Raw genomic sequence first — 19,627 nt, 5'->3', positions numbered from 1 at the left:
CAATGAGCTCTGCAAATATGAGCTCCCTAGATGACAAGAGCAGCCCTTGCCATAGGTCTCACTTCCCAGAAATACTCTTCCTCTTCCTATTCCTGTCATCAGCCACCCGCTTGGTGTTTCACCTCCAACTAGGAAGACCCTCTAGTGCTGTCATCAGTCCTGCTTCATCAGCTGAGTGACAAGGCCTTCCGCCCACCAATGCAATCAGCTTCCTCCACCTCCTCTTCCCCCCTTGAGTCTTCAGTGTGACACTGTCATTGCACACTTGAGCCCCCGCTCATCAGTTCACAGAAAATTGTCTCCAAAGTGATGCTAGAAACTTTTTTTCCACAGAGTATGAAATAGTATGCTACTACAGCCCACTGTAACTGCTAGTGCTTTCACTAACTGATTACAATGTAAAACTCCCCTATTAAAAGCTTGGCAGAGTCCATTTAAAACCTGTGTTCCATGGTCCCCACATTACAGTATGTTACCAGTATAATTTATTTTGTATTTTATTTACTAAAGAGTCTGAAGAAAACACCATGATCTTCTTTGGAAACTATCAAAATCCTGCAGAACTTAATATTTTATTTTGAACGCTTTTGGCAACTTTTCTGAAACATTACACCACAAACAGTTGTCTAGGACTACATCCACACATGATTGAATGTTATGGTATTGGTGTGCTATTGCAATCATTCACAACTGGATTGTCTTGTCCATAATATCCAGTTTCAAATTATTGGTACGGTGCACTATTCAATGATGTATAGATTCAACAATTCCAAAAATGAAGGAATAACATCGAAACCAAATAGGCTCCATCCAGAATAAAGCCACATTTCTAACCTAAAAATACACAATGGGACACTTCCAAGAAAGCATAATTAGAGTTGAGTGTCATGACTGAAATTGACAGTGAATACACATTACAGCTATTATGTGAGAATTAAATTTATCTATTCTATTTGAGATCACACCCATATTTTAATGGTAACTTCATCACCAAATTGTGGAGGAAGGTATTTGTATGGCTATTGTTAGCAAGACATTTTACTTTGTCTGGCAAGACTGGCTGAAGAGAAGTATTGTTGGAGATTCTTAGGAACAAAATTCAGAAGAGGATTGGATATTTAAGAAATGAAGGGGTTTTTTTTCCAGCCAGCTTAACTAGTTTGTATATTACAAAGCATTCTTCACAAGTTACACAGATTCAGGAGAAAAAATTCCAGCAATAGAAACTTTTGCACAATTGTCCAAAAGCATTGTTTGTATTAACAAAGGAGGGCTGACCTTGCAACATGAATACAAAGTAAGGGTTTTAAGCCTAGGTTCTGCTCATTATTCCTTCACAGATTTCTTTCCTAAATATCAGATTCGAACAAAGATTTAATAAGTTTTGGTAGGTAAAAAATGTCACCCCACAGTAACATATGATGAGACACAACCGTAGTTCCACAATGATGCCTTATGAGAACCAAGTGAAATCTGTAATGTACAATTTCAGGGGTGGGGGGGTTCCTATAGGAGAAAAATGTGTACAAATCATGTACACTGTCCGTTCTCAAAGTTTAGCAATCTGAGGATCTCCATTATGATTAATACCTTTCCATAGGCTCCCAAGCTCATTTCTACACCTTTGCTGGTAAACATCACATGCCAGACAGTGCATATGGCAAGCCTCTTACACAGAGGCGTATCATCTCTCAGAACATTGCGGTAAGAACTATATTGGTTACATTTTAAAAACAAGTTGAAGTAAAATGTGTGTAGTTTATATGCTCATCTATTCTCATTAAGCAAGTTACCACCCTTCAAAAGATGGAGGAGCCGATTCTATCCCTTCTCCTCTGAGGAAAAGAACCCTCACCCTCCCCCATCTCTAGAAAATTTCAGAGGGGTCCAATTTGAGAATGATGAAAAGAGTTACTCTCTATCCTTAGAAAGGGCTCACAGAACCCCTTGGAGTACATTCAGGGATTCCCAAGAGGTCCCCAGATACCTGTGAGAAAAATGTAGATGGCACAATTTTGTAAGGAAAAAAAATCACAAGTGGCTTATGTTGCTTCAAGTACAACATGCTAGGGGTCCAGAACACATGTCACTAATGGGTCTCTTATTGCAGTTTTTTTTTTACATTATCAAGTTTCTGTTTGTAACTCAAAAGTCATCCCAAGACATATTTTTAACCACGCTTCATCACATATCTGCTTCACCCCATGGCAGCCCTTTAGCAAAGTCCTCCAGGCATGCTGCTTGTGTGACATTCCAAAAAGCATTTGATCTAACTTCAGTGATGGGTGATGGCATATGCATTATTTTACCAGCTTAAAAAAGAACACTGGCTCATTTCCCTCCAGAAATCTACCAAAAGAACATAAGAAGTAGGGCTGTTGATTCCGTTCGGTCCGAACAGAAAAACAGCTGAATTTCTCGCAATTCGGCGGTTTTTTGGTTCGGACTAACCGAACTCAAAAGGGGGGGGAACCGGGGAGCCGAATTCGCCGAGTTTGGGGTGTTCCTGAATAAATTCGGCGAATTCGGCCCCTTCCAACATATCTGCGCCTTCCAGTTTCCCCCCCCCGCCTCCAGGGAGCTTCCCTGGAGGCGCACGGCGGGCCCTTTAAATAGATCTGCGCCTCCCAGCCGGGAGCCCTCCCCTGGCAAGGCTGGGGGGGAGGCTTTAAATAGATGTGGGACTCCCGGCAAGGCTGGAAGGGGGGGTTGGAAGGGTCTGGGGGGTCTTGGGGGGTCTGGTCTTGCCAGCCCCCCCCAGCCCTGCCGGGACTCCCGGCAAGGCTGGAAGGGGGGTCTGGAAGGGTCTGGGGGGGTCTGGGGGGGTCTGGTCTTGCCAGCCCCCTGCCAGCCCTGCCGGGAGTCCCGGCAAGGCTGGGGGGGGGAAAGCTTTAAATAGATATGTGCCTCCCGGCTGGGAAGCGCAGATCTATTTTAAGCCCCGCCCCCCCAGCCCTGGAAAGCTCCCTGGGGGAGCGGGCGGGTCTTCAAACAGATCTGTGCCTCCCGGCTGGGAGGCGCAGATCTATTTAAAGACACCCCCCCCAGCCCTGCCGGGACTCCGGCAGGGCTGGAAGGGGGGTCTGGAAGGGTCTGGGGGGGTCTGGTCTTGCAGCCCCCTGCCAGCCCTGCCAGGAGTCCCGGCAGGGCTGGGGGGAAGGCTTTAAATAGATCTGCGCCTCCAGCTGTGAGGCGCAGATCTATTTAAAGGGCCCGCCGCGCGCCTCCAGGGAAGCTCTCTGGGGGCACACGGCGGGTCTTCAAACAGATGTGAGCCTCCCAGCCGGGAGGCACAAATCTATTTAAAGCCCCCCCCCAGCCCTGCCAGGACTCCCGGCAGGGCTGGCGGGGGGCTGGCAAGACCAGACCCCCCCAGACCCTTCCAGACCCTCCTTCCAGCCCTGCCGGGAGTCCCAGCAGGGCTGGTGGGGGGGGTCTTTAAATAGATCTGCCCCTCCCAGCCGGGAGGCGCAGATCTGTTTGAAGACCCGCCTGGCGCCTCCAGGGAGCTTCCCTGGAGGCGCACGGCGGGCCCTTTAAATAGATCTGCGCCTCACAGCTGGGAGGCGCAGATCTGTTTAAAGGGCCCCCCGCAGGCCTTCAGGGAATCCCCCTGAAGGCGCACGGGGGGCGAATTTTCCCCCGAACTCCGGATCCCCCCGAATTTCCGGGGATCTGATGCGGGGGAGTTCGGACTTCGGCACAGCCCGAATAAAAACGGGCCGAATTCAGCCGAATCCGAACTATACTGATTTTTTTTTCCAACAGCCCTAATAAGAAGGACCCTGCTACATCAGAGCAGAGATCTGGCATTCTGGCAGAAACTTCCAAGGAATGCCAGGGTCGTGACACTAAAGCAGGCAATGGCAAACCACCTCTTGCAATGAAAACCCTACAGGGTTGCCATAAGTCAACTGTGACTAGATGGTATAAAAAAAAAACACGTTTGCCAGCCTCCACATGGGGCCTGGAGAATTGCCAGAATTACAACTTATCTTCAGACATCAGAGATCCATTCCCCTGGAGAAAATGGCTGCTTTGGAGAGTGGACTCTATGGCATTATATCTGGCTGAGGCCCATTCCCTCCCCAGGCTATACCCCAAATCTCCAGGAATTTTCCCACCCATAGTTGGCAATCCTACTCTCGGTCATTGTTTTTTCAATCTCTATACCCTTTCCTCAATGGGAGGTTGTTACAAACTCTTGATCTCTTTTGACTGCCCTTTCATGTTCCTTTTCCAGCTCCAAGATATTTATCTATGGGTGGAATCACATAACACGTGTCAGGTCACAGGCAGTCAGTTGTACTTGCAGTCAGATGTACATTGGGGGAACTCACCTTTAAAAGTGCGCTCATTCACTCAAAGCTGCAGAGAGGAGAAGGAGCTTCCTGTTTCCCTTCCACACCACTTTTGCCAGAGGAAAGGGAGGTGGGTGTAAGCTCTAGACCTGTGGCAAACCATAAACAGATTCCAGCAGATGGCAAATCCACGAAAGCAGTTTTATTGGTTATCATCGACAGGTTTCAGAAGCCATATTCAAAAGGACACTAGTAAGGGGCTAAGGCAAGATGCACAGCATATATGGAAAAGCAAAAGGAGATAACTAGTAACCTAGGCAACCCCCCTCCCAGAGGCAGGAAGGAGCACTTGGCAATTCCCACAGTATGGGAATCTATGAAGACTAAACACGGGGCACAGACTGGTCTTGGACAGATCAGCACAACAGCACCTGGGAGCAGCACAATCGCACTACCGCATACCATCCTCATGGTATGCTCCTGACATTGGGAGGCTTTTTTGCCCCATTTCTCTGGCTTCATGTGACCTAGAACGGACACATGGAGCCAGAGAAAAGGAGCAAAAAGCCCTACCACCACCCTTTACAGTAGCAAATAAATACAAATACATATACCTTTATTGGCATAATATGTTTAAAGGACTATACACTAGCAAAAAACAGGCAGAAGGGAAACTGGAAGCTCATTCTCCCCTTGAAGCACTAAGCAAATGATCACTTTTAAAGGTGAGTTCCCCTATGTACTGACCACAAGTCCAGTTGTGCACCTGTGCCTTGGCACTTGTGAGGCATATTGTGTAAGCTTGACCTGAAGACAGTCACATAAATGAGGACCTCAACAATATCAACTGTTAGGAGTTCCATCTACAAAACTTCAAAGTGAGTTCTGCTATAGTCATCACTGTTCTAAGGTTCAATTGCCATAGAAGTAGCCATGTTAGTATGAATCAGCATGAATTTAAAATGCAATATGGGACCTAAGGAGGGGGGGAAACTGCCTCATGTTTACAACAGACCAGGGTATCCTGCCACAATAGAATGATATTGACAAGACAGGATTCCAGTAGAGAACATTTTCTTTGACAGTATGCATTGATGAATGGAATGACATGGATTTCCTCTCAGAATGGAAGGGGGGGACAGAGAGATAAAAAAAAAACAGCCCAGATATAGTGTAACACATCTCTTAATCTGTTTCATTGTTTTAATAATCCAGTATAACTAAAGAATAAATACTTCAAAAGGAGTTTGTATTTCTGTTCCTATGACGAAAATCTCTTTCTTTCAAGAACATACTTTAAACACACTGGACTATTGGGGTCTGACTAAAATCATTCATTACTGTGAAACTATTTTGATTAGATGATTACCTATTGTATTGTTTCATTGCTATCTGTAATTTACAGGATATCACTTTTTATGTGATTGTAAGCCTAATGTAAGCACAAACAGGAGCACTGTGTGAGTGCTCCTGTGGACCTTTGAATCTGTGCACAGAATCTTGTTTTGTGAGAGCTTCATATATTTATTGAAGATTCCAGGTGTGATGGATACATGACATAGAAATTCAAGAATCCACAGGGCAACATCTTCAGTAGCTGATTTGGGGTTCAAAATACTGGCAAATCATATATGAATGTTGAAAGGATTGGTGACATATGAGAAGGGCCAGCTGTAACCTTTGGCTTTATTATTAATAGTACCACTACTGCTTCTACTTCTATTCCAGCATGTCCCCTAGAAAGAACAGTTATCCACTAGCTAACCAGCACTCAGCAGCTGTGCTTTCTCCCCCCTAATAAAACCTCTTGTGACAGACAAAGGGTTAGTCTTCAGCACAAGCTGAGAGACAAGGAGTGGGCAGAGCCAAGGGGCTCACTCTCTGAGGTCTGAGAGAAAGAAAGGATTTGGAAGATTGGTAACTTGCGTGTAAAGAAGCTGTGAACGACTCTGTGAACCTGAAAGTTCAGTTTGGCCTAAACTAGTGAAACACACAACCTGTGGAGTGACAGGATTGAGATTGGGGGGAAAAGGGTCCTTTCTCAGGTCTTAGGTCAGTCTCTGGGAAGGAGCTATTCCAGATACAGGGTAGTGTGAAAGGATTATTGCCACTGGTGAGGGGTAGTTCAGCAATGAGAACGGGAAGAGAGATTTAGGTAAATCTCCATACTTCTGCGTTTCTCTGGGGAATAGAGATTAAATGATCTCTCCCTTCCCTGATAGCTAGGCGGCGAAGTATGTGAAACAACATTTACAGGAGTTCTGGGGAACAGAACTAAGTTTGTGAACAAAAAAAAATTAAGGAATGTAACTTGGGTAACATCTAAGCCAAATACAAACTAAGCTTTCTCTGAAGTGAATCTTGTAATATATATATATATATATATATATATATATATATATATATATATATATATATATATATATATATATATATATATATATATATATATATGGTTTTATGCTTTCCCTTCAATACAGTTTTCCTTAAAAATGCATCTCTTGAATTCTGGTTAATAAATTTCTCTGTTTTCTTTGTTAACTTTAAGAAGCCTCTGGTGTCATATTTTATTCTGAGGTAAAAGTCAAAAAGGGGACTAAGGAGAAAAATAATCTTCACATAACACATTCTGGCAGACAGCAAGTAAGCAATTATCTCTCTCCCTCAGCACAAAAACTGATGGCTGAGAGATAGGAGCGGGGGATCGTCATATCTCTCCATTCCCATCCATAGCACACAGCTCCCCTAGCCCTGATAGAGGAGAAATACAGGTGTGGCTTCCCATTCACTAAGTATAGTGAATGGAAAATTTTCACTTGTAGAGTTTCCAAAAGGCCGGGGGGGGGGGAGAGATGCCCGATCATAACAGCAGGAGTAACAGAGGTAAATGTCAGCCAGGTGTCTGGTTGCTCCCCTTTACTCTGGGATTTTACCCATTTCCCTTTGCTCTATTTTCATGTGGGGGAAAATCCCTACACGAAAGCAGCATTAGTGGAAGGGATTTTTAGAATCAGGGATCAGTCCTTGGCCCTGTGTTGTTCAATATCTTTATAAATGATTTCAATGAAGGAATAGAGGGGACGCTTATTAAATTTGCAGATGATACTAAATTGGAGGGGTAGCAAATATGGTAGAAGACAGAGCAAGGATACAGGATGATCTTGTCAGGCTGGAGGATTGGGCTAAAACTAATAAAATGCACTTCAACAAAGATAAATGTAAAGTTCTGCATTTAAGTAGGAAAAATCAAATGCAAAATCATAGAATGGGGGAGACTTGTCTCAGCAGTAGTGTGTTTGAAAAGGATATTGGGGTCTTAGTAGACCAAACACTGAACATGAGTCAGCAGTGTGATGTGGTAGCTAAAAAGGCAAACGCGATCTTGGGCTGTATCAACAGAAGTACAGTGTCCAGATCACACGAAGTGATGGTATCACTTTGCTCTAGTTAGACCTCACCTAGAGTATTGTGTTCAGTTTTGGCCACTGCAATATAAGAAAGATGTAGACAAGCTGGAACGGGTCCAGAGGAGGGCAACAAAGATGGTGAGGGGTCTGGAGACCAAGTCCTATGAGGAAAGGCTGAAGGAGCTGGGTATGTTAAGCCTGAAGGGAAGACTGAGAGGGGATATGATAACCATCTTCAAGTACTTGAAGGGGTGTCATATAGAGGATGGTGCTGAGTTGTTTACTTTTGCTCCAGAATGCCGGACCAGAAACAACGGGTTGAAATTAAATCAAAAGAGTTTCTGTCTATGTCAGGAGCAGGCCATGAAGACAGTTCATAGTTGTGCTCCCAGGTGTTGTTTTGCAGTTCTCTCCAAGGCCAGTCCGTGCCCCGTGTTTAGACTTCATAGATTCCTTCAGTGTGGGAATTGCCAAGTACTCCTTCCTTTTTTAAAAAATATAATTTTTATTATTTTTTCAAATATATAAAACATAGTTTAACAACAATTAAAGAGAAAAATCATAAAGAAATTAAAAAATAATCTAAAAGTTATTGTTGATAATATAAATCAACTAGTATGTTGACTTCCCCATCACCTCCTTCTAACTCCAAATAAAATTGTATATTCTATTGTTAATAGCTTCTGATCCTAATATTATCATTAAATCCATTTTACCTTTAACTACCTTATAATATACTCAAATCTTCTTTTTATCAATTATATAATATTAAATTATGGATCAGATCAAAGAGTATCCTTCCATTTTTCCCATATGTAATTCTTGTTCACAATAATTCTTCCAAGCCTCCCATTCTCCAATAAATTGGGCATTGTCTTTTTGGCTAATCATTGCAGTTAATTTCGCCATCTCCACCAGTTCTAACATTTTTAATATCCAATCTTTTTTCTCTGGAATGTTCGTCGATTTCCATTTTGCTGCATAAAGCAATCTTGCAGCTGTTGTGACATATATCAAAAATGTTCTTTGAGTTCGAATATTATTCGGTATCATACTAAGTAGCATCATCTCTGGTGTTTTGGGTATATTGGTTTGAATAATCAATCTGATCTCATTATATATCATATCCCAAAATTCTTTAGCTTTGTCACATGTCCACCAGATATGGTAAAAAGAACCAATTTCTGTTTTGCATTTCCAACATTGCGGGGATATCACCTTGTAAATCTTCGCCATCTTTTTCGGTGTTAGGTACCACCTGTACATCATTTTATAAACATTTTCCCTCATTGATTGAGCATAAATACCCTTTAAATCTCACGTCCACAGTCTTTCCCACTTATCCAAAGGAATATCATGACCCAAAGTTTGTGCCCAGTTTATCATAGTAGGTTTAATTCTTTCTTGTTCACAATAAATTTCCAGTAATAGTTTATACATCCTAGAAATAAGCTGGTTATTGTAATCCAATACTGGTTTGTGAAAAGGTGACTTGTTTTTTGAAAAACCTGTTTTCATGTCTTGTAAAAAGACTGAGTTAATCTGATGATATTGAAACCAGGTTAAGACGTCTTTTAGCTCCTGATAATCTTTTAAGTAACATTTATTACCATCCCATTTCAATAGGTCTTGATATATAACAAAATGTTCTGGTCTAAGTGGGTGAAAAGTCAACATTTCTTATGATGATATCCACATTGGTGTCTTTGGTTCAAGAAGGTGTTTATATTTCATCCATACCCTAAATAACGTAGATTTAATTCTATGATTCCGAAATGATGTTTGTATCTTAATTTTATCATACCATAAATAACCATGCCATCCACTTATATTCTCGAAACCTTCTAAATCAAGTAGTCGTGCATTTGATAAATTGATCCAGTCTTTAAGCCATACCAAAGCAGCCGCTTCAGCATACAATTGAAAGTTAGGGAGTGCAAAGCCTCCTCTATCTTTATAGTCCACAAGATGTTTATAAGCAATTCTCGATTTTTCCCTTGCCAGATGAAATTTAATAAATCTCTTCTCCAAACATCAAAATATTTTACATGGGGAATAATTGGAAAATTCTCAAATAAAAAAAGTATCCTTGGTAAAATGTTCATTTGGGTTGTTGATATACGCCCCAAGAAAGAAAGTTTCTTATTTGACCAAGATATCATATCTTTCTTAATGGTCTCCCATAGTTTGGTATAATTATTTACAATCAAATCTTTATGTTTTGTAGAAATCCAAATTCCCAAGTATTTAACTTTGTCTTTTCCCATCCTGTATATGTTACAAAGTTTCTCTGTTCAACTTCAGGTGTATTCTTAAATATTGTTTGTGTTTTTTCTTGATTAATCTTAAACCCTGAGACATGCCCAAACTCCCTCAAAATATCCATCAGTTTGCCCATTGATTGTGTTGGGTTTTCCAAAATTAATAGGAGGTCATCTGCAAATGCTCTCATTTTGAATTCATGTTTCTTTATTTGTAATCCACGGATGGCCTCTTTTGCTTTTATCTTACAACACAAAGATTCCAATACCAAAATAAACAATAATGGGGATAGTGGGCAGCCTTGTCTTGTCCCTTTTTGTATTGAACAATTGTCAGACATAGATTCATTTACCAAAATTTTTGCTTGTTGTGATGTATATATAGCTGTTATGCCTCTCAAAATTCATTTTTTCCAGAACTTTTTTCATGAAGTCCCAAGAGACCATATCAAAAGCTTTTTCTGCATCTAAGAAAACAAAAGCTGCTTTATGCTGATTATTATGCTCATAGTATTCCAAAGAGTCCAATAATATCCTAATATTGTCTTTGATTTGTCTTCCTGGTACAAAGCCTGCTTGGTCCTCATGTATTAAATCTTTGATGAACTGTTTAACTCTGTTTGATAATATCGAGGCATAAATTTTATAGTCCACGTTCAACAATGAAATAGACCTATAGTTAGAAACTTTATCTGAATCTCTTCCCACTTTATGTATCAAAGATATGAAAGCGTGTGACCACGTCTCAGGGGCAAGTCCGGTGTCCAAAATTGTATTACAAAGTGTCAAAAAAGGGTTTAAAATATTTTCTTTAAACGTTCAATAAAATAAAGCAATAATTCCATCTGGACCTGGGGTTTTGTCAATTTTTTGTTTCATTATTGCTTCTTGTAATTCCTCCTTGGTAATAGGAGCATCCATAAGTTCCTGTTGGGCAGTTGAAAGAGAGTTCATCTGTATCGGATTCAAAAATTTTCTATTTTTTTTTATTTGAAACATCATCTTTTTGGTATAACTTGGTATAAAAAGTCACAAATTCTTTTTGTATTTCCACAGTAGAATATAATGGTCCCCTTGGAGATTGTAATTTTGTTGTTATTATTTTTTTGAAAGAGTCTTTCAATTGAGAGGCCAAAAATTTTCCGGGTCTGTTTGCCTGTTCAAAATATTTTTGTTTAGCAAATTTCAAATTCTTGTTCATTTCTTCCATCATAACTAAGTTAAATTGATGTTTACATGCAGATATCTTCAATACAATGTCCTTTTTATCTACTTGTTTCTCCATAATTAGTTGTTTTTCCAAGTTTTGCAAATCCCAGAGTATATTATTGGTTAACTGTAGTTGTGTTTTCTTCCATGCTGTATGTTTCTGAATCATAAATCCTCTCAAAACAGCTTTAAAAGCATCCCAAACAACATTCAAAGTAGTTTCTCCATTCAAATTAATTTCAAAAAAGTCTTTAATAAGCAAATTAAGTTCTTTCTGCAATTTCTCATCTTTTAAAATTTTATCATTTAATCTTCATCTAAATGTTTGTCTGTTATTCCATTCAAATGAAATTGGGTTATGATCCGAAAAGGTTCTTGGAATAATTTGAATTTTACGTAATTGCGTAAAAATTGATTTGCTTGCCCATATCCTATCAATTCTAGAGTGTGAATCATGTCTTGCTGAATAAAATGTATATTCTTTAGCTGTTGTGTTCATTGTTCTCCAGATGTCTTGTAATTCCAGTTCATTCATCATAGAGAAAAAAGTTTTTGGTAAGCATCCATCTTTGTCATCCATGGCCTTTGTTTTCTTATCCATATTAGGCAGAGTAACTCCATTAAAATCTCCCACCAGTAATTTTTGATCTCCTGCATATTGGGCAATTACTTCATTAAGTTGTGCATAAAATTTGGCTTTTCCTTCATTAGGTGCATATATTCCAACAACAATTGTTTTTTGTCCCAATATTTTTATTTTAATAATTACAATTCTTCCTTCTTCATCTTTATACACCAATTCTGGACTCAAGTTGGGATGAACATACAAAGCTACTCCTTTAGTTTTTTTTTTGACTGATGAAATAAAGACTTGGCCCACAATTGTCTTTCCCAAAATCTTTTGATGAGATGTGTGTTTCTTGTAAACAGATCAATGAATATTTTTGTTTCTGTAAATATTTAAAAATCCTAGCTCTTTTAATTTTTTCATTTAGTCCATTTACATTCCATGAAATTACTTTAGCCGTGGCAATGGAATTTTAAATAGAAGGAAAATTTTAGTTTATGATTTAGAACCTCCAGCTGCACCTTTTAATTCCTCTTGATCTTCTTCCTCTTGTTCTCGTTCTTGTTCTGGAGTGAGACCTGCTAGTTCTATCCTGTATCTCCTCATAAACTTTCAAGCATCATCTAATGAAGTGACAGTTATTCTGACCTCTTTGTAGGTAAGGACCAGACCTTGAGGCATTATCCAGTGATACCTTATGCCATTTTTTTTCAAAACCTGTACAAAGTCTTTGTATATATTTCTCTGAGACAAAATGACGAGGAATGTCCTTAAGGATAACCAAGGATGACTCCCCTGCAGCAACAGGATTATCATAATGAATTTGCATCATCCTATCCTTAATCCTAATATCATAAAAATTTATCATGATATCTCTTGGTCTTGATTTTTTCAGCCTTCCCGGTAAAGGTATCCTATAAATTCTATTAATTGCCTGGTCTAGTACTTGTTCTTGGATTTGAAATAGGTCAGCCAATGCTGTTATCAAGGCCTCTTTATTATCTCCATAATCTTCAGGTAGGTTGCACAGGCAAAGGTTAGATTCTCTGACCTTCATATCCATCATTGCGAGTTGGTCTTTAACTGTGTCTTGATTGGTATGTATCACAGCAATTTGTCTCTCATGTCCTTCCATCCTCTTCTTAACTTCTTTTTGCTCTTCCGTTACCTTCTTGACTGAAGAATCCAACGCTTGCATGTCTGTTTTCATTGTCATCATTTGAGCCCTAACATCTTTTATATCTTCTGTAACAGTATCCAATTTCTGATTAATAGTCTGTGTTGATTGACTAAGAGTGGTCATCATAAATGTCAGCTGTGCCATCTGGTAAGACATCTGTTCAAACTGTTTTGCAGACACCTCAGATTGTTTGGCTAGCATATCCTGCACTTTTTTCTCCATTGTTAAGTCTTGAGAGGTTTCTTTTGGTTTTAAAAATGCAGGGCTTTGTAAAGAGCCAGAGCGAGGACGGCCTCAAGACATTTACTTTGGCCGTCAAAAATGATAAGTGTTTGGCAAGAGTCCAATGTATAGAACTTGTAGAGGTTAAATTTCTGACCAGCAAGTATACTTTTTCGCCGTAACAAAATTCTTTTTTTTGGCTTAAAAATAAAGTTTTAAGATTTGTGATACCATCCAGTTTTTGTTTTGGGACACTCTAGGTCGGCAGAAATAGGAAATAGTAGGGAATCAAAATGGTGTGGACCGTCTATCGTCTCGTCTCGATGATCGTTGATTGTAGGAACAGTTTTTTGTTGCTCGAGTAAGACGTAGTTCCGGTCCTATGACCTTCTTCCCAGGATGTTCATAGGATGTTCATAGCTGAGCATCAGAGAATAGGGATTGAAGTCTTCCGGTCTTGTTATCTCTCCATTCCAATACAACGTGGCTGGAGGACTGCTTTTAGCCGGGAGGAGGTTCAGGTTAAGGGAGGAGGTTCAGGTTTTCCCTCCCCTTCTGCCAGTGCTGCATTTGATTGGTGAGTCCCCTGCCAGTCTATAAGTCTTGTTTGTTTTGTTTTATGCTGATCAGTTTGATAAGGCTCCTGCCGCTTTATCTGATGGATTTTTTAAATCAAAATTCTCCCATTGTATTAAGAAAGAAACAGGGATTCTGGGAGGATATTCTTCAGCCCCCCATTATTAATTTAATCCAGGTAGAAACTAAAGATTGTTGGCAACTCCCTTGGGTTTCAGAAGGTGAGGTTTCGGTTTTGATGATGTTGCTTAGATGGTGATTGATGGGGGAGGGCTGAGCCTAATGCCAAAGTAGCATTCTGGCGATTGTGTATCCCTTCGTGCCTGCGGGACTGGCATCTAAACATCCGGGGGACTTTAAAAAGCTCCCTCGGAGAGTTTAGGAGATCAGACCGCTTAAGTGGCTGCAGGGAATATCCTGCTTCCCAGTCCACTTGCTAGGACCGGGCTGGGGTGCTATTCAGCTCCCCAAATTAAATGCTTCTTGTATTCTCCCGGGACGAGTCTGGGAAACGTGGCGCTCAGCCCAGCTGCCCCACCAGAAGTCCCACCAAGTACTCCTTCCTGCCTCTGGGAGGGGGGTTGCCTGGGTTACTGGTTATCTCCTGTTGCTTTTCCATATATGCCATGTGCCTTACCTTACCAATTACTAGTGTCATTCTGAATATGGCTTCTGTAACCTGTCGAGACTAGTCAATAAAACTGCTTTCGTGGACTTGCCGTCTGCTGGAATCTGTTTATGGGTTTGCCGCAGGGCTAGAGCTTACATTATGACACTAGTCAGTCTTCATCGGTTTTAATTGCTGACCTTGGCTGGAGCCCTGGAGGGTTCGCCTAGGCACTCGTCTCCTTGGCTTGGGGCACGAGACGAGCTCCCCGAGGATCCCAGTTTGCTGCAAGCCATCTTGGAGGAGATGCTGCGAACTGATGCGGAGGCCACCCAGCTGGTTTGGCTGGTGACTGATCAGTGGCGTCGTCTGGGAGAGATGACCCCCTGGAGGACCCAGGATGCTGATCTACATGCCCACGATGACCTTTTGGGACTGGATACTTTGCTGGAAGAGACCCAGTTGGCGCAGGAAGACCTTGTCTTGCTAACTCAGTTGTTGTCTGAGCTGACGCTCGGTGAGCCGCGACGGGAGTTGGCTGCCCAAATCCAGGGGCTTGGGTCCTGCTTCCTGATGGTGGGGGCTCGAGAGGGAGGCATTCCGCTAACTGTCCCGGACCCCCTCGTATGCCACTGGGAAGCACAGAGCATTGCCGCCTGGACAGCCCTGGCTCTCATGGACTTACCGTTAAACACAGCGACAGTAGCGGAAGTTGAGAAAGTTTTAAGCCCGGAGTTTGGTCTTTCCTCTGCGGATCTGGCTCAACAGCTCCAACCGCTGTTGGGTCAACACAAGGAGATCCAATTACTCTTGGATCAAGCAGCTGAACCAATTGTGACGCCGCTGCAGTCGCCAAAGTCGAGGTGGACCGAGCACTCGCTGACCAAAGGTGAGAGGAGGAACAACTGTTGGCAGAGGCGGCCGCTCGGGTGCAAGCAACGGCAGGGACTGGAGCACAGTCAAAATTTACCGGGGGGATGGACTGGTCTTTCCCTTCATTCTCCTGGGACTTCCCGGAACCAGGACAACCCTGGGAAGTAGCACAGAGACAGTGGCTCACCTTTGCTCCTGATGCCAATGAGTATGAGGAGGAGACCGAGTATGTCGAAGCAGGCAACTGGAATACCAATTACTGAGTTAGCCAAGCCCAACGGACTGGGGGGACTGAGGAAGAAATCCATGCCTTGCGGTTTCAAAACCGAGAGCTAATGGAATGTATGGCCCAGATGCAGGACCAACTGGACTTAGTGATGCGTGAGTATGGTTGCCTGCAGCGTACTCAAGGGGCACCTGTCCCAAGCCAACAACCCCTGGGGCAACTGGGACAGCCGACCCCGGTGCAATCAGGGCAACCAGGGCAGCCAGCACAGCTGGTGCAACCAGGGCAACCAGGACCCCCGGGGCAGCCGGGGCAACCAGCGCAGCTGCTTCCGGGGCAGCCGGGACAGCCAGCCCCGGTATTACTGGCTCCAGGGCAACCACCAGCACCACCCCCTGTAGTCCCAGTTGTGCAGTGGAAGCAACCCCATCTACGAGTGACATTTGATGGCTCCGCTGATGTGTTGCCCTGTTCTCTACACCAAGTGGACAGTTACATGAAAGAACAGGGGCATTCCTTCCCCACGGAAGACAGCCGAGTAAGATTCGTTTCCTCGTTTTTGGCTGGAAAAGCCGCAGATTGGATGGTTCTCTAGTTTGATACCCGGACCCACTCCATACGGTCGCTTAATGAGTTCATGCGAGCGTTAAGAAGACGCTTCGAGGATCCGTTCCAGGGAGAGAAGGCCAAGGCAGCCCTCCTCCAGCTTTGGCAAGGATCCTCCTCAGTCTGAGAGGTTGTGGATGAGTTCCAAAGACTCGCTAATAAAATAGTTGATTGGACTGAAGTGACCAGAGTGCACTACTTCAGAGCAGCATTGCATCCAGAGATTCTAAACTGGGCATACATGCAGCGAGACCCAGTCACCTTGGAAGAATGGATTTTACTGGCGGAAGAGGTGGAAAGTCGCCGCCAGTTTATTTCTCTTGCCCGACGGCAGGCCAGGGAGGGGGGCAGCCAGAAAAACCCTCCCAAACCAGCCACTCCTCAGGCCCCGCGGAGCCCGGCTCTATCTCCACCGGACCGAGCATTGCGATTTCAAAGGGGAGCCTGCCTCATTTGTGGTGCCCTGGGCCACTTCGCAGCAGCCTACCCGTCACGTCAGGGACCACCAAGTCCCTCTATCCAGCTGGCGGGGATGCGCTCGAGGGAGGGGACGCGCTCAAGGGAGAGGTGCCATGGTCGAGCGAAGTGTCGCTCCAAGACAAAAAGCACCCCCAGCTCTGCTTGTCGGAGAGGTGATGATGGACCCTTCGCCAGCGGACCCGTCGGGGTCCAGGATTACAATTACTACCCCTGGAGAGATCAGCTCTGCTTCCTCCGAGGAGGGTGACCACTGATATTCCCCTGCCCTTTATCTGGCGTCTCCCCTCGAACTGCCAAAAAACAGACTGAGTCTGCGGTAGAGGGGGCAATACCGCAGACCCACGCAGGAGCTCCTGCGAAGCCCGGGCCAAGACCCGAAGCCCCCTTCATGGTGAGTGAAGTGGAAAAGACTGTGTATATAGATTTCATATTACAACATTATAGAAAGGGTCCTCAGTTACAAGTGAAAGCCTTAATTGACTCTCGATGTGCCCGCTCATAAATAAACGAAACCACTTTTAAAGCGCTCCAGGTGAAGTCAGTCCCTCTGCCTGCTCCGGTCCAGTTCACCCAGATGGACGGCAGTGATTTCAAGGGGCCCCCGGTAGATCGTCACACTGACGGGGTGGCAATGGGAATTGGCCACCACTGGGAACAAATCAATCTTACTATTGTGCCTAATGTTAGATATGTGGTGATGTTGGGAGCAAATTGGCTCAAAGGACACAGTCCCGCCATAGACTGGGATGCTGGGACTTTAACGTTCAATAGCCCATTGTGTGAATTACACCGACATGATGTGGCCGTTAAAACCATAGACACGCCAACCCCTGCTCTTGCCTCGGACCTCTCCAGTCCGACCCACTTGCCACCTGACTATCAGGACTTTGCGAATGTATTCAATGTGCAGGAGATTTACCCAATGAGCCCTGCAGAACAAACGGTGCTCCGCGAGTTTTTAGACAAAAACTTGGCTCGTGGTTTCATCCAACCATCCACCGCACCCTGTTCAGCACCAGCCTTTTTCGTGCAGAAAGAAACGGGGGATTTGCGTTTGTGTATTGACTTCCGGAAATTCAATGCTGTTACTCAAACGAATGCCTACCCCATCCCCCACATTTCTGATCTCTTGGGACAATTGAAGGAAGGACACATTTTCACTAAGTTGGATTTAGTGGAGGCGTATTACAGAGTCAGAATTCGGGAGGGGGATGAATCTTTGACAGCTTTCTCCAGTTGCTTTGGGATGTTCGAATTAATGGTGATGCCGTTTGGATTAAAAGGGACCCCGGGAGTCTTCATGCAACTCATTAATGAGATCCTTCATGACCTGCTGTTCAGAGGAGTGGTAGTTTATTTGGATGACATTTCCTCCAAAACCATGGAGGAAAATGTTGCTTTGGTCATACGTCTTAGAGATCATCAGCTCTATGCCAAACTTTCTAAGTGCGAGTTTCACAAGAAGCAATTAACTAGGGCTGTCAATTCAGTTTGTCCAAACTGAAAAAACAGCCGAATTTTCCGCAATTCGGGGGTTTTCAGTTTGAATGGAACCAAACTGAAAAAAGGCGGGAAAACGACGCCCCGAATTCAGCAAATTCAGGGTGATTGCCGAATAAATTCGGCCTTTTCCCGCTTTTAAAGACCCACCGCCCACTTTCCCAGAACTCTCAGGAAACCGGGCGAGGGGTCCTTAAACTCCCCACTTAGGCTCCAGGGACTCTTGCCTTCCAGCAAGGCTCTTTAAACAGATCTGTGCCTTCCAACTGGAAGGCGCAGATCTGTTCACCCCCCGTGTGCCTTCACGGGGCTTTCCTGAAGGCACGCGGGGGATGCTTTAAACAGATCTGCGCCTTCCAGCTGGAGGCGGAGATCTGTCCCCCCCCCACGCGCCTTCACGGGGCTTCCCTGAAGGCGCGCGGGGGGCGGTTTAAACAGATCTGCACCTTCCAGCTGGGAGGCGCAGATCTGTTCAAAGAGCCCCCTGTGCTCCTTCACGGGGCTTCCCTGAAGGCACGCGGAGGGCGCTTTAAACAGATCTGCGCCTTCCAGCTGGAAGGCACTCAACAGTTCATAGTTCAAGTAGACGCTTCTGACGTAGCAATGGGGGGTGCACTTCTGCAATGGGGGGAGGATGGACACCTGCGACCGTGCGCTTATTTTTCCAAAAGGTTTACCCAATCCGAACTCAGTTGGGCTATTTGGGAAAAGGAAGCTGCCGCTGTGAAACATGCCTTGACAGTATGGAGACAGTTTTTGGAGGGTTCCACAGTGCCTTTTGAAGTGTGGTCCAATCATAAAAATCTGGTCACCCTAACAGAGGCCTGCAAACTGTCCGCAAAACAAGTGCGTTGGGCGAACTTCTTTGCCCAATTCCGATTCATCCTGAAGCATGTACCAGGGAAGCAAAATCTACTGGCTGACGCCCTATCTAGACTTCCCCAATATCCCACCTAGGTTGACCGACCCACATAGTCGCTCTTCACCCCTGCCCAATGGGGTCTAGTGCCCATTCTGGCTGTGCAAACCCGTTCTCAGACTCTCCCCGCCGCTGCGGCTTCCAGAGGGGATGGATGCCCCGTGCCCAGGCGAGCCGGTGATGCCACCCATCTCGCTTCCTCCTCCCTCGGAGCGATCTACAGCCGTGTCTCCCGAGGCATGGGGACCCGAGCACCCTGTTCAGCCCGCTGGCACTACTCCGGAGGGGGTGGAAGGTCTTTTTGAGTCCTTTAGGGACACTCTTCTTCGGAGTTATCAAGCAGAACTTTCCTTGCAGACCCTTCCAACTTCTCTAGTTAAACGCGGGGAATTTTGGTACAAGGATTCTAAACTGTATGTGCCAGAGGTGTTTTGGGGGGAGGTTTTAGGTTTGGTTCATGGTGCCAAGACCGCCAGACATTTCAGATTCCTTAAGACATTGTATTTACTTAGGAGACAATTTTGGTGGGTGGGCATGCAGCTGCCCCACCTTCATCTGCAGCTGCCCCACCTGTGCAGCGGCCAAACGGGCACAGGGAAAACCGCCCGGACTTTTACAACCATTAGAGACCCCCTCTAAGCCTTGGGAGGTAATTGCAATGGACTTCATGACGGATTTACCCCCTAGTTGGG

Source organism: Euleptes europaea, chromosome 7, assembly GCF_029931775.1.
Source record: "Euleptes europaea isolate rEulEur1 chromosome 7, rEulEur1.hap1, whole genome shotgun sequence".
Taxonomy (NCBI): domain Eukaryota; kingdom Metazoa; phylum Chordata; class Lepidosauria; order Squamata; family Sphaerodactylidae; genus Euleptes; species Euleptes europaea.
This window is presented reverse-complemented; position numbering follows the sequence as displayed.